The sequence below is a fragment of the Rhincodon typus genome, chromosome 7 (genome assembly GCF_021869965.1).
Source record: "Rhincodon typus isolate 14 chromosome 7, sRhiTyp1.1, whole genome shotgun sequence".
Classification (NCBI taxonomy): domain Eukaryota; kingdom Metazoa; phylum Chordata; class Chondrichthyes; order Orectolobiformes; family Rhincodontidae; genus Rhincodon; species Rhincodon typus.
In genome coordinates, this window is record NC_063338.1 from 87725477 (window position 1) to 87740233 (window position 14757).

A 14757-nucleotide genomic window follows, 5' to 3' on the forward strand; every position below is an offset into this window, starting at 1 on the left:
CCCCTTCCCCTCCCCCTTTTCTGATGAAGGGTCTAGGCCCGAAACGTCAGCCTCTCTGCTCCTATGATGCTGCTTGGCCTGCTGTGTTCATCCAGCCCTGCACCTTGTTGTCTCAGATTCTCCAGCATCTGCAGTTCCTACTATCTCTGCCCATACAAATCATCAGCTGCCTCTACTCCTGTGTGACATTGATAAGGGAGGTGTCCAATGTTCCAGCTACTTTTCTTTTTGCCTGTGCCGATGTCTGAGGGTCTCTTGAATCAGAAATCAATGCTGTGACTGCTGTTGGTGTGCCAATTGCTGTGTGTGGGATCTCAGAGCAAATGTGCAGCCCTGTCTCAAACTCAAAATGTCTCGAGCAGACCTGGCTAAAATATTGTTATAATAATGTACCTATTAAATAAACAAATTGATTGAACTTATTGTGATTATGGAATGAAAATGTCATTTTTCATAAGAGATTCAGTATTTAAGTGAAAGATTTATTTTAATAAAGGAAATGACTAAATGCTTAATTAAAATGATTGTTAACATAAGGGATTAGTTGATGAAAGTTCAACGTGCGATTGTTTTAAAAAATATTGAGAATATCCATAGAGACGTAACTGATTTTTTTTGCCAGCATGGCTCTTGAGGCATCATAGAGCTCTCACATTGTGGAAGCAGGTCATTAGTCCCAACTCGTCACACCGACCCTCCAAACAGCATCCCACCTAGACCCACCCCATCCCTGTAAGCCTGCAATTCCCATGGCTATCTCACCTAGCCTACACATCTTTAGACTGTAGGAGGTAACTGGAGCACCCAGAGGAAACCCACACAGACACAGGGAGAATATGCAAACTCCACACAGACAGTCGCCTAAAGGTGGAATTGAACCTGGGTCACTGGTGCTGTCAGGTAGCAGCGCTAACCCATTGAGCCACTATGCTGCCCTAGTGTGCTGTTAGTGAATATTAGATGAGCTGGTATAGAGAGAAATGGTAGTGAGTGAAGGGGATAGATTGGTATGAATTGGCATTAGATTGGCATGGGATGAATAGGAGAGTAAAATCTGAGTAAGTTTAGATGCATAAGTTGGCATAGGGAGTAAAAAGGAGTGTGAGGTAATTTGCAGGACATGAAGGGGCATAGATTCGCATGGATCAGGCATGGGGAGGGTATGGAAGGGTGATGAGTGAGAACTGTAGGACTGTTTTTATTTTTTCTGTTTTTGTTACCAAGGCACCAAGGCAGGCCTTCTGATGGAGCCTATCTCCACACCTTGCAGCCTCAACAGCCATGCCAGAGTCATCTGGTCAACTTCCAGGAATCTCTACCTCTCCGGATTTAAAATTCCAACTTCTAGTGAAGTTTCATCAAAGTCAGGGTTTGCAGGACCCAGAAGTCTTCCAACTCTGCTAACGTGAGGAAGAAATTCACACCCTAATCTCAAAAGCTGTTTGGAGAAGATGTTTCCAGATTTCTAGTACCTTTGGTGTGAATAAATGATTCCTGACATCAAATCTCAGTGGGACAGATTCCATTTTATAAATTATGCTCCTTGTTGAGAACTCAACATCAAGAGAGCATGGCACCACTGTACTGAGGAGTTAGAGCTGCATTATTTGCTACTTTAGTGGGACTTGACTCCACAACTCTCTAACTTGAGTCCAGTAAGACTAGTGTAAATCATTGCAATTAGAAAGCATGACATTGTCAAGTTTCTGACATAAAGAGAAGTCAGAGAGATAATTTTTGAGCTACTTTAGTACGGCATTTCTCGGTCATTTGCATGTTTTATCAGCTTTAATTTAACCACTTTAATAAGTGTGCTGACTCATTATTATGAGCAACATATCTTGAGTTGCATGCTGAGGAACAGCAATACTGTCTTGCTGTTGCTGTTGCAAATCTTGGTTATGATAATTTTTCATTTATAGCCTGTGAAATGCGTTTGCAGAACTTGGAGCAACAACAACATAAACCAGAAACATCTATTGTGTCTGATATTACAGTCAAATTTGAAGCAGTTATTTGCCACTGATACGTTTATCTCCTTTTATTGTCATGATTATTTAGTGCTGTTTTCATATATTTCTTTACACTTTCTATCAATATGACACAAATTTGTGAGGCCATAAACTCAGAATTTATCTTGAATGGGTTCTTAGCAAATCAAGATATGAAGTGTGCATACTGTTGCCATCTTAAATACTGCATTTTTGTACTAATTCAGTACTATATCTTCATGTTTAAAGTGCCAGCAATAACAACGCAATATACTGTGGAACATTGGAATCATAGAGTCCCTGCAATGTGGAAAAAGGCCATTTGGCCCATCGAGTCACACCAACCTTCCAAAGAGCATCCCACCCAGACATGTAATCCCACATTTACTGTGGCTAATCCACCTAACTGGTATACCTTTGGACTGTGAGAGGAAACTGGAGCACCGAGAAGAAACCCACACAGACACAGGGAGAACGTGTGACCCCATGCAGTCACCCAAGGCTGAAATTGAACATAGATCCCTGGTGCTTTGAGGCAGTGATGCTAACCACTGTGCAATCATGCTGCCCAAAAATTATGTATAATGTGAATAGTTGTGGTCCTGTGGTCCCAATACTGATCCCATGGAACTCCACTAGTCACTAAAGGTGCTTATTTCACGTTTGAAGGTTTGCTGCTAATAATATCAACCAAACACAGAATGAAAAGTTAACTCTGTTGCTAAAATTCTAAGTCTATAAACATTCTGACATGAATACTGTGCACTCATTACTCCAGTCATTAATAGTTCCATTATACCTCCTTGTGTTGATTGCAAAATTCTTACCTGAAATGATTTGAATTACTTGAAATGGGGAGGTAGTGGATCAATGATATTATCACTGGACTAGTAATCCAGAGACTAAGATCAAGGGGACCCAGATTCCAAATCTACCATTGCAAATCATTATTGATGAATTCAACAAAATATAAATTTGGAAGTCTAATGATGATCATGGAATCGTGGTGAATTTTTGCAAGATCCTAGCTGATTCACCAATGATTTTTAGGGAAGGAAACTTGCCCTCCCTATCTTGTCTGGCATACTTGTGAGTCTAGATTGACACAAATGTAATTGACCTCTGAAATTGCCTGGCAAATAGTCAATCACATCAAGCTGCTAAAAAGTGTCAACTAAGGAATGATACTGAACAGACCACCTGGCATTGACAAAGGCACCAGAGCTGACAATGGCGAATTCAGTCCTGTCAATCCCCCAAAGTCCTCACCAACATCTGGGGGCTAGTGCCAAAATCGAGTTCTGCCTTACAACATACAGTTGCCTTGGTGATTTTTCCGCAGGAGTTTTCTGTATAGGGCTTATTTCTTCACAGCACCTATTCAGTCTGAATATCTTCTGGCTGCTAGCTGGTGATAAAGCTACAGAATAACTTTTTTTCAAAATATTAATCCTTGAGTTTTTCGCTTATCCAGGTAATTTCACTACTGCTGTAAATTTCTAGGCATTGTATCCCATCACTGTTACCATTTTTGTTCTGTGGTTTTGGGGCAACACCTAAGAGACTGGATTTAAAACATTTTGGTTGAGGAGAAGAACTGTTTTCAAGTTTAGGTTTCTGTACAACTCTATTTATTGCTTGCTAACATGATATACAGCGATCCATGATAATCTGAGAGATACCTGGTTTAGAGCTAAATTAACTTCTCACTTCAATGTGATAATTATACTCTGTTTGATGCAGATCTATGACATTGTTGTAAATTTGTTCCAGGATCCTGAAGCCCTTACACAACAATGTTCATGATATGACCAATCAATACTGAAAGAAAAACAAATCTGTGTTAATATGTAATTAAATCTGTGTAAATTCAGTAAGGGAGAAACAAAATCACTTTAACAAGAAAGAATCTGAACCCACTCAAAATGAAAAATGAGAAAATTAAGAACTCAGTGTTGCACAAGTTATCCAAGATTTGCTTTCGTTAAGAAATAATTTTTAACTAGTTTTGCTTAGAGTCATTAGCAGTGCCGGATTGCATTGACACTAGGTTCTGTCAGCACTGGATCTGCAAGACCTCATTGGTTACCAATGCAGTACAATTGATTAAAGCTGATTACAACCTGTATGTTTAAATTTGAGCCATTCATTTATGATTAAACCAGGAGCCGACTCCATTGTGGCTGACAAGTACTTACTATAGCAGTGAAGGTAAAAGCAAATTACTTTACTGAGTGAAATATCAAGGCTTACCTGTGTCAAATAATTTTTGTGAAAGGAAGAATTGATTAAAAGAAAATGATCGTTAATATCACTCCAAGCCTCACAATACTACAAAGGGGTTACTTCAATACATCATATTCTACAATGTAAGCAAGCAGATGACACAAATCTCCATTGTATTTCATAATCTCGTAATTCATAGTCTCATAATTTCATAATGCAGATAAGTATGCCTCCACTACAGTTTGTACTGCTGGGAGACATTGAGAGAAGAAAAGTAGCTGAATTCAATTAAGAGAGAGAGATGATTAAGGTAAATGGAAATGGCACAACCTCTAATCAGTTGCTTTGCTTAATATTCTGTCAATCAAAGGATAATGTCACTACCTATTTGGTAACACGGTTCTAAAACTGTTGCCGCCCTCACCCCATCATAATCCATTCCACACCAGTTGGATTAATCTGTAATAAAGATAAAATTTTCCCCACACAAACAGTGGCTCCGTATCTAACATGAGTTCAACTAAAATGTGTAATAATAAATCTTATTGGCTTCGATTGGTTGGTGAAAACGGGAAAATTTATTATATGACATAATTTTCCACACCAGTGATTTTGCATGTTCAATTCTTATGAATCATAAATGATGAATGGGCACTTTATTAATTTAACAATTTTAAAAGGGAGAGTGTTTAATCCAGTGAGAGAAAAAAAAATGATGAGTGCAGAGTGTAGAGGAATATATCAGCAACATATTTTATCGTGCCACATTTGTGTTAAAAAGGCCACCAGGCTATCTCAGTGATGAATGACTTCTTCTGCTATCTCCCCTTCTGCCTCATTTCCCAGTCAGATTGTTATCAAATACGTGGCCAGCCCTGTGAAGTCAGGTGACAGTATTTATTGTATGGAACAAGCACAGAAATATTTAAGATCGTAGTGCAACTAAATTGAAATGTTTTTATTCATCTGAATGCTGTCTTCTGCAATTTATCTCAAAGAAAAAATATTTTATCATAAATATGAAATGTTATGATGAACTTTGGAAAGGACAAAACAGTACTGTTAGGTAGAAATGCTGCTAGATTAACCTCGATTTTGAACATCTGATATGCAGCAATTTAAGGATTGTAAGTAAGGAAAAGTTAACATGACAAAAACGTAGAAATGTTGTTTATCTCTGTATCACTTTTCCATTTTCCCATTAGGTGCTGTCACAATATATGAAGTGCTTAAAGCCAATGCCCTGGCTGAATTTAGCATGTATTGTGCAAGGTCATTCTGTCTAGCTTTCAAACCGTAAGCTTGACTAGAACTGTTGAATATTAATAAAGCCATGGTTGACTTAAGAGAATTTTTTTGCATTTGGAACTGTTTTACGGTTGAAAGAGATGTTATTCAGATCTTGCATTGGAAAAGAAGCCAACTTGAAATCTTTGATGTTAATTCCATTTTAAAGGATTATGTAGAAATTCAACTCAAACAAGTGTTAGCAAAAAAACCAGACCAGAAACAATGAAAAGAAATGACCAGCCATCTGAAACATGAAGCTGTCTCCTGGTGAATTTTTTTGCAATATTTTGTGAAATAAAAAAGAAAATTAAGGTGCTGAATCAGCGAATGTCACGTAATAGCAGATACCTGAGAGGCAATGTAGCAGGGAGTTAGGAGAGGAAGGTACTGTTTAGTCAAGATGCTCTTGCCATCATGGTGTGGGAAAAGCTTGACAGATCAGCTGGTCTTTCCATGTTGATCAATTTTAGATATTCACATGGACAGGTTGACATCTTATCTTTTCTCCAACACAATAAACTTTGTATTATCCAATAGGCTATAAATCAAAATTCTCCAATAACTGGAACTTCTAACAGCTTAAATTTTCTTCTAGTACTGGCCACTTTCAGTATTTGGATGATGCATTTACAAACAGCTGGTTGGATTGTAAATCTTCAGAAGTTGATTTTAGGCTTGGCATTGAAATTGTTGAGTTATTGTGTTGCTATTGGCTATTGTACCTGAACAGAGATACACCACTTGGAGCAACTGTGAGTGAAACTGACAGCTCATTTTGGACTAATGGAGTCATAAAGGTTTACAGCACAGACAAAAGACAGCCCATTGACTCTGTGCCAGTCAAACACAAGGATCCAACTATTAGAACCACAGAGATATACAACACAGAAACATATCCTTCAGTCCAACTCGTCCATGTCGATTGGATATCCTAAATAAATCTAGCCCCATTTGCCAGCATTTGGCCTATATCCTTCTAAACCCTTCCTATTCATATACGCATCCAGATGCCTTTTAAATGTTGCAATTGTATCAGGCTCCACCACTTCCTCTGCCAGCTCATTCCATTCACACACTACCCTCTGCATGAAAAAAGTTGCCCTTAGGCCCCTTTTAAATATTTCCCCTCTCAGCTTAAACCTATGCCCTCTAATTTTGGTCTCCCCCACACCGGGGAAAAGACCTTGTCTATTTACCCTATCCATGCCCTTCATGATTTTATAAACTTCTATAAGGTAACCCTATAAGGACACCAAACACATCCATAATCGCACAAGCCAAACAGAGACATGCCAGGGAATTCCTGGAGGCCTGGCATTCCAACCGGAATTCCAACAACAAACACACTGAACTGGACTCGATATACAAACCACTGAAAAACAGAACCAGAAGTGATGCCAACCACCCCAGCAAACCAAGGCATATAAATAACAAGCAGGACAGAACATGAACACTTCACTGGAGGTGCACTGATCATGTTACCTAGTAGGGTGACAAAATATGTGCAATCAAACACACTGGCTTGGCAAACAAGTCTTCAACGTTATCCCCACAGCCTCCGACACTCCAGGGGAAAAAGCCCCAGCCCATTCAGCCTCTCCCTATAGCTGAAACCCTCCAACACTTGCAACATCTTTACAACATCTTTTCTGAACCCTTCCAAGTTTTGCAACATCTTTCCTATAATAGGGAGACCAGAATTGCATGCAGTATTCCAATAGTGGCCTAACCAATGTCCTGTACAGCCGTAACATGACCTCCCAGCTACTATACTCAATGCACTGACAAATAAAGGCAAGCTTACTAATTAAGAGATAACAAGGTATAGAGCTGGATGAACACAGCAGGCCAAGCAGCATCAGAGGATCAGGAAGGCTGATGTTTCGGGCCTTGACCCTTCTTCAGAAAATGGTTATGTTCTGTGTTTGAGGGGTTGGGGAGAGAATGAGAGCAGTTGGCTCATCAAAATCCCCAGGACAGCATCACACTAAAACTAAAACAACCGAAGAACCAAATGATGCTACAGCTGATACCATGACCTTCAAACATTATATTAAAAATAAACTGGAACTTGCCTCTAAGGATGTTAGAGGCAGAAACCCTCATAACATTTAAGAAGTATTTAGATCTGAACTTGTAATGCCTAGGTAATGCCCTAGTTGAATTTAGCATGCATTGTATGAGGTCAGGGTGTAGGCCTGAAACGTCAGCTTTCCTGCTCCTCTGATGCTGCTTGGCCTGCTGTGTTCATCCAGCTCTACACCTTGTTACCTCAGATTCTCCAGCATCTGCAGTTCCTGTATCTCTGAAGCATACTAAGTGCCTTCTTCACTATCCTATCAACCTGTGACTCCACTTTCAAGGAACTTTGAACCTGTACTCCAAGGTCTCTTTGTTCAACAACACTCCCCAGGGCCTTACCATTAAGTGTGTAAGTCCTGCCCTGATTTGCCTTTCCAAAATGCAACACCTCACATTTATCTAAATTAAATAGCATCGGCCACTCCTTGGCTCCTTGGCCCATTTGATCAAGATCCTGTTGTACTCTAAGATAACCTTCTTCGCTACTAATTTTGCTGTCATCTGCCAATTTACTAACCATATTCTAAACACATTTTCTAGCACTTGGCCCATATGCATGCATGACCACATATAATACATGCTAAATTCAACTAGAGCATTACCTTGGCATTACAAGTTCAGATCGAAATACTTCTTAAATGTTATGAGGGTTTCTGCCTCTAACATCCTTAGAGGCAAGTTCCAGTTTATTTTTAATATAATGTTTGAAGGTCATGGTATCAGCTGTAGCATCATTTGGTTTTTCAGTTGTTAGTTTTAGTGTGATGCTGTCCTGGGGATTTTGATGAGCCAATTGCTCTCATTCTCTCCCCAACCCCTCAAACACAGAACATAACCTTTTTCTGAGCCTACAGTAGTGACAATCAACACCACCTTAAGCATGCTTGATAGCAAAAAAATTACTGCACTAGACTTGTGATGAGTTGTTTGAGTCCTTAAAGGACATTTCTTTGCGCTCATTTTTTCCATACTTTTTCTCTTCACCCCTGTTTGTTTCACCTACCCTTGACAATAAATTGTAGCAAAGGGTCATTCCTGATTTGACTCTTAATTTCTATTCCCCTCCCCCGGTTCCTTCAATAAAGAAGTTCCCTTCACCAAATCCTACAATGAATTCTTGAAGTTAAATTAAAATCAAAAGTTCCATGTGACAGAGTTCTATCAGTCAAATGGCAGGCTTTTGAATAAGCAAGAGTGAGGTTCTTCCTAAACAGATTCAAGTCAATCCAGGTACAGTCATTCTCCATTACTGGGACTTCAGTACAAACCCCTTACCCACACATGAAGAAACATAAATAATGCTGGAGAGACATAGCACGTCTGGCACCATCTGTGGAGAGAGAAACAAAGTTAATGTTTGAGCCTGGCATGATCCTTCTTCAGAACAGAATCTCCAGCATTCTGTGTGCTTGTTTCAGATTTCTAGCATTTGCACTGTTTTGCTTTTACATAATCAATCCTGTGCATTCCCAAAAAAGTATCCCTTCTACAGACTAACCACAAATAATCACCTTAAACTCAAAGAGGAAGTAATCTGGGCTCTGGAGACTTGGATTTCCAAAATAAATGAATAATCTCAATTCAATTATATTTGGCATTAAGCATAATTGGAGAAAATGATAGATAATAAGACACAACAAAATTAGAAGCAAGCATTCTTCTGTAGTTAACATTATGCATTCTTGAAGAATGATGTTCATAAAGAAAAATATATAAAATAGCCCAGCAACAGGCAGAATTGCTGGGGTGGAACACTCAGTAACAATACCGAAGCATAGATCCAGTGGTCATTGATCATAATTAAAAACAAGATGAGGGCCTCCTGGCATTTGCATAGAAAAATATAACTCTTTCATTGGCTGGCTTTGAATTACCAATGCATAAGAGTGGGACAGTAATTTAAACAAATGTGGGCATCAGGAAAAAAGCTACAGACTGCATAAAATTCAACTCAGTTACAGAAACCAGCATCTGAATCATTGCATGTAATAAATCAAAATACAGTCAAAAATAAAGCCCAGGCTTTGTGATCTATTTTACACAAAGATGGAACAACACCGGGATCATTTCTATCCAAAACTGGTGAGACAGACAAACATGCAAATGATTTATAAATGTGCTACGATATTATACGGATGTATTTTTCAAATAAAGCAGATAAATCAGGCTATTTATACAACTGCTGTTGCCGATTAAACTCCATGGATATGTAATGAGCTCCTAATTTCAGCAACTTGTCCTTAACAGCTGAAATTGTTGCAAGCTATTTGACCCCAATTCTCATGAATCTAACACAAATTAATCCTTGCGCATTCTGGAAGATTTGCTACTAACCTTATCTTTAAGAGATAAACTTTTGTTGAATATTTTAACGGTTTTAGCATAGTGTGCAGTAGTGAGTGGGATACAAAATACTTCAGCTTTTCTGTTCAATGACATATCTATGTGCGGCTGACGATTTTATATCTTCACTGTTTCGAGGTGCCAATTTCTGACTCTATGAAGGTGGTGCAGTGAAAATTGAGATATATTCATCGGGCTAAATTTAACTCCGAGGACGAGTTTCCCACACTTTGACATTAGATTCAGGAGTTGATTCCACCTCTGCTTTGTTGGCTTGCCCCAGAGCTTTTTATTGACCGCTTGGCCCTTCAGTCATCCTCCATAGGAAAGAAGTCCTGGCTCTAAGAACTGCTGACCAGTCCAAAAGCTGGCAGCTCTATCCTAGCAGGGAACAGTGGCCATTGCTGGGACTGCATCAATTTCATGAAGAACACAGAATAATGGAGCCCAATGCAAGAAAATTCTGATATGGTATCTAATGTGGATACCCCTGAACTGGGTATCTTTTCTTTATAAATGATCACCACATTAACCCAGATCTGTTCTGCCCTCACACATTACTGTTGCTTGAGAGCCTGGATTTTAATGTGGAAAAAAAGTCCTGACTGGCTTTAAGTCACAAAGAGAAATGCCTCAGCTGTAGAAGGTTCTGAGAGATATGTCACTGAGGAAGAGTGTTGAAAATATGAATTTAAGTAACACACGTTCAGTAGTAAATCTGCTCGGTTGGTAGCTTGTTTAAGAGTCTCAGGAACAGACAGTAAAAAAAAAATTGAAAAAATGCACAGAACCTTCTGTGCTTTTAGCCAAGCAAACTGAACAATAAGCATTATTGTGCAGATAGGCGTCATCTTTGACTGAGGTTTGAAAGCCTGTAAATTTGATATTAGGGTGATAGGGGTAAGTGCTTCTTTCTGATATTTGCACCAAGTTTGTAATTGTAACATAGAAGGTGTTTTATCTTTTTGGGTGAAACAATGTTTTCTTTTTGTTAAAGGTACATTGGCAGCCTCTTGTGAATATATCAATGAATGACCATAAAAAATAACCAAAGGAAGAATAGAATATTTTAATCTATCAAGGCAGATCTCACTCTGGGATCTGACTTGTCCAGTTATAACCTCAGCTGGGATTATTGCATGGGGGATGTGCAAAACACCTTTGCGATTATTAAATTGTATCGTTGCAATTATGTCATGAATTGACTTGGTTCATTCCTTAAGCTCCACAACACCAACATTTCTCCTCCACGATTCTGCTGTTCCTAGAGCATGTTTGTGTACAGTTTTTTGCCTTATTCTCATGACCTAATTAAGGTTGAGAATTAATTTTATTAGTCCGTGGCTTTGTAATATTCTGATATATTCCATTTGCACAGTTTTGACTGTGTCCCAACACAAAGCAATCTGAATACATTGTGAAACTGACATCCAATGATTCACAATGAGATTCTTCATCTTCACCCACAACTCTTCATCAGTGGTTGCACTGCTTCAGCTGTCTTCCTGCCCCAACAAAATAGAGAATATAACAAACCACACACACTGTTGTGAATGGAATATCCTCGAAAACATTGAAGAAATGGGGTAAAAGAGCATAATTTTAAAAACTCAGTGCTCCCCTTAGATTACTAGATTGCTTATTTAGTCATTTCCAGAAAATATGAGGCAGAATTCGCTGAGGGAAGATATGCTGCTGAGAAAGGTAACATAATCAGTTGGTAACACAGCCATCGTCAACTGTGTATGAAGCATGATTTAAAGATAAAATATGTCAACGTTTCTTTTTCAATTAGTTCTCTATTGAAATCTTGGAAAAAGAAACTAATAACTTTGTTTGAGAAATAAGATGCTATAACTTCACAGGTTCAGTCAGCATTTAATGAACACTGCAGTGAGATAATCCACAGAGCTGAATATAAATAATCCTGTCTAGACAGCCTGCTCTATTCTTGCAAACTGTTGATTGCCATGTAAATATCATACCATTTTATTTTACATTTTTTTTTGATTTTGGATTTTAATGATAAAAGAGCTATTTTTAAACAGGACTTGTTGAAGGAATTACTGCGCATTAAAAAGCAAATTACCGAAAAACATTGCAATTCATGTTTACTTTGTTGCTTTACTCAAGCAGTGAGGGAGCCTGTTTGTAGAGGAGATGGCACCAGAGAATGTACACAAAGTGAGATATAGCCAGCAACAGGTAGCTAATTGGTTTGTGGACTGGTGAGTAGTTATGCAGGACAAAGGTCACCGACCTGACAATAACTATTTGATCGTCTCCTGGGTAGCTGAATAACTTGTGGGTGTGCATGATATTGGCGGAAGCTGTTGGACTGCTGGAAAGGACAGATGGTGTCTCTGTCTCTTCAGGAAAATTACTAGAGCCTGAAGAAAGCCAGTTTATTTTCTCCAAACAGTTACTGTAAGCTGTGGCTTTTATCCGGCAACTAAAAAAAACTTTAAAGTTAGTGTACCAATCATCTATGTCTCCTGTGAAGAAGTGAAAGAACCTGGAGAAGACAGATTGAGGAATATAAAATCCTTGCTGGCAAAGTAATTAACTCAGTGAATCCTGTGGATTGGAGGCACTGAATTGCTTCCATAATTTTTTTTTTTCCTCCACCTGAGACACCAACTTTTTTGGTCTGTATCTGTCAATATGTTTGTATGTGGGGGTGGGGGTTGGGGAGGTGCCAGGGCAGACATTGAGAAGGGAGTTAGAAGTTTAATTAGCAGTATTCAAATATCAACAGTTCATCATTGCTTTACTGTGGTTAAAATGTTCTTATTCTAATAAATAGTGGTTCCAGTTAAACACAGAAACCTGGTTCATGTTTTCTGTTAACCTGGATCTACCTGACAGATAAATAAGGAACTTTGCATTCTTAGATCAAACTTTTGTGACAACTACAGGAACAGCAGACCTTGATTTCCAGCATGCTTCTCCAGTGAGCTGTAACAGTCAGCATGAGGAAGACCTTTCAACTGACAATCAATATAATATGTTCAGAATCAAAAGAAGAAACACAAAATGCTGAAAGTGCTTCACAGATCAGGAAACATCTGAGGAGTAAAATAAAAGGAGGTCATTTTGAACTTGCACAGGGCACAAATTGACCTTAGCTGGAATATTGCATCCAGTTTTGCACATTAGGATGGTTGTCAAGGCATCAGAAATCAGTGAAGAAAAGGTATGGTCTCAACAAAGTCCTGTGTAATTGCAACAAAAATCTCAGCTCCTGTACTCAAATCTTCTCTCTGTGAAAGCCAACATACCATTTTGCATTCTTCTCCGCCTGCTTCGTCTGCGAGATGACTTTCAATGACAGCTAGGTCTCATTGAACCTCCCCTTTCCCAATTGATCGCCATACACAAAATAATAATCTTGTTTTTGCTACCAAAATTGAAAATCTCAAAAGTATCTATAATACACATCCTCTGCCACGCATTTGCCCACTCACTCAACATATCTAAATCACATCTCTGACACATCTCTGTATCCTGTTCGCAGCTCAATCTCCCACCCACCTTTGTGTCATCTGCAAACTTGGAGATGTTACATTTTGTTCCCTTATCTAGATCATGCATATATACTAAGAATAGATGGAGTACAAGCACTGATCACTGTAATATTCCAATAGTCTCTGCCTGCCGCTGGTGAAAAAACGATTTATTTATTACATAAGAGCACAAGAACATAAGAAATAGGAGCAAGAATCTGGCCCATTGAGTCTGCTTTGCCATTCAATAAGATCATGAATGATCTTTTCGTGATCTCAGCTCTACTTACCCACCTGCTCACCAAAACCCTCAATTCCTTAACTGTTGAAAAATTTTTACTTTAAAAACATTCAATGAGGTAGTCTCATCTGCTTCACTGTGCAGGAAATTTCACAGATTCACAACCCTTTGGGAGAAGAAATTCTTCTTCAACTCAGGCCTAAGTCTGCTCCCCCTTATTTTGAGGCTATGCCCCCTCGTTCTAATTTCACTTGCCAGTAGAAACAACCTGAGATAGTAGGAACTGCAGATACTGGAAAATCTGAGATAACAAGGTGCAGAGCTGGATGAACACAGCAGGCCAAACAGCATCAGAGGAGCAGGAAGGCTGACGTTTCCGGCCTAGACCTTTCTTCAGAAATGGACATCATCCATGGGTGCTCTGACAGTGGCCACATGGCCAATGGTGGCGGGCACATTGTGGGGAAGGTCCTGGGTAGGGTTGGGGATTTGGAAGGTGGAGGAAGCCCGTTGTGGGTGGTAGGTGCCAGTAAGTTTACTGTACTTATGGTTTTTAATGTCCAATAAAGCTGAGTAGAATTGTGAGTTCAGGTTGTGGACTCTACGAAGAATAAAAAACAGGAGAGGTCCTTTGCAGGTCTGGGAAAGAGAGGCTCTGTGCTGGGGTAGTGCCAGGAGATGCCAGCGCATTGCTGCGAGTGTGTGTTTCAGGAGTCGCAGGGAGAAACGCTTCCGAAGGATCTCAATGTTCTGAAGATAGACATTGTCACGGTTGGGGCCAAATTGGGAAGGCCTGAATGTGGACTGTAGTCCACTGGGGATGATCTGGTTCCGCAGGCAGGCACTAAGAAAGGTGATGTGGCTGTAGTACCTGGTTTGCTTCAGGACGTGGTCAAGCAGTTTCAAGGCCGAAGAGATTACAAGAGAGTTGCAGTGGGAGAGAGATCCACTGAGGTTGTTCCGGAGGGAGGAGGGTAACTTATTCAGGGTAGGCATCCTTAGAAGAGGCTTCGCAGTGGGGTTAAAATTGTTTCAGAGATAGTAGGAACTGCATATGCTGGAGAATCTGAGATAACAA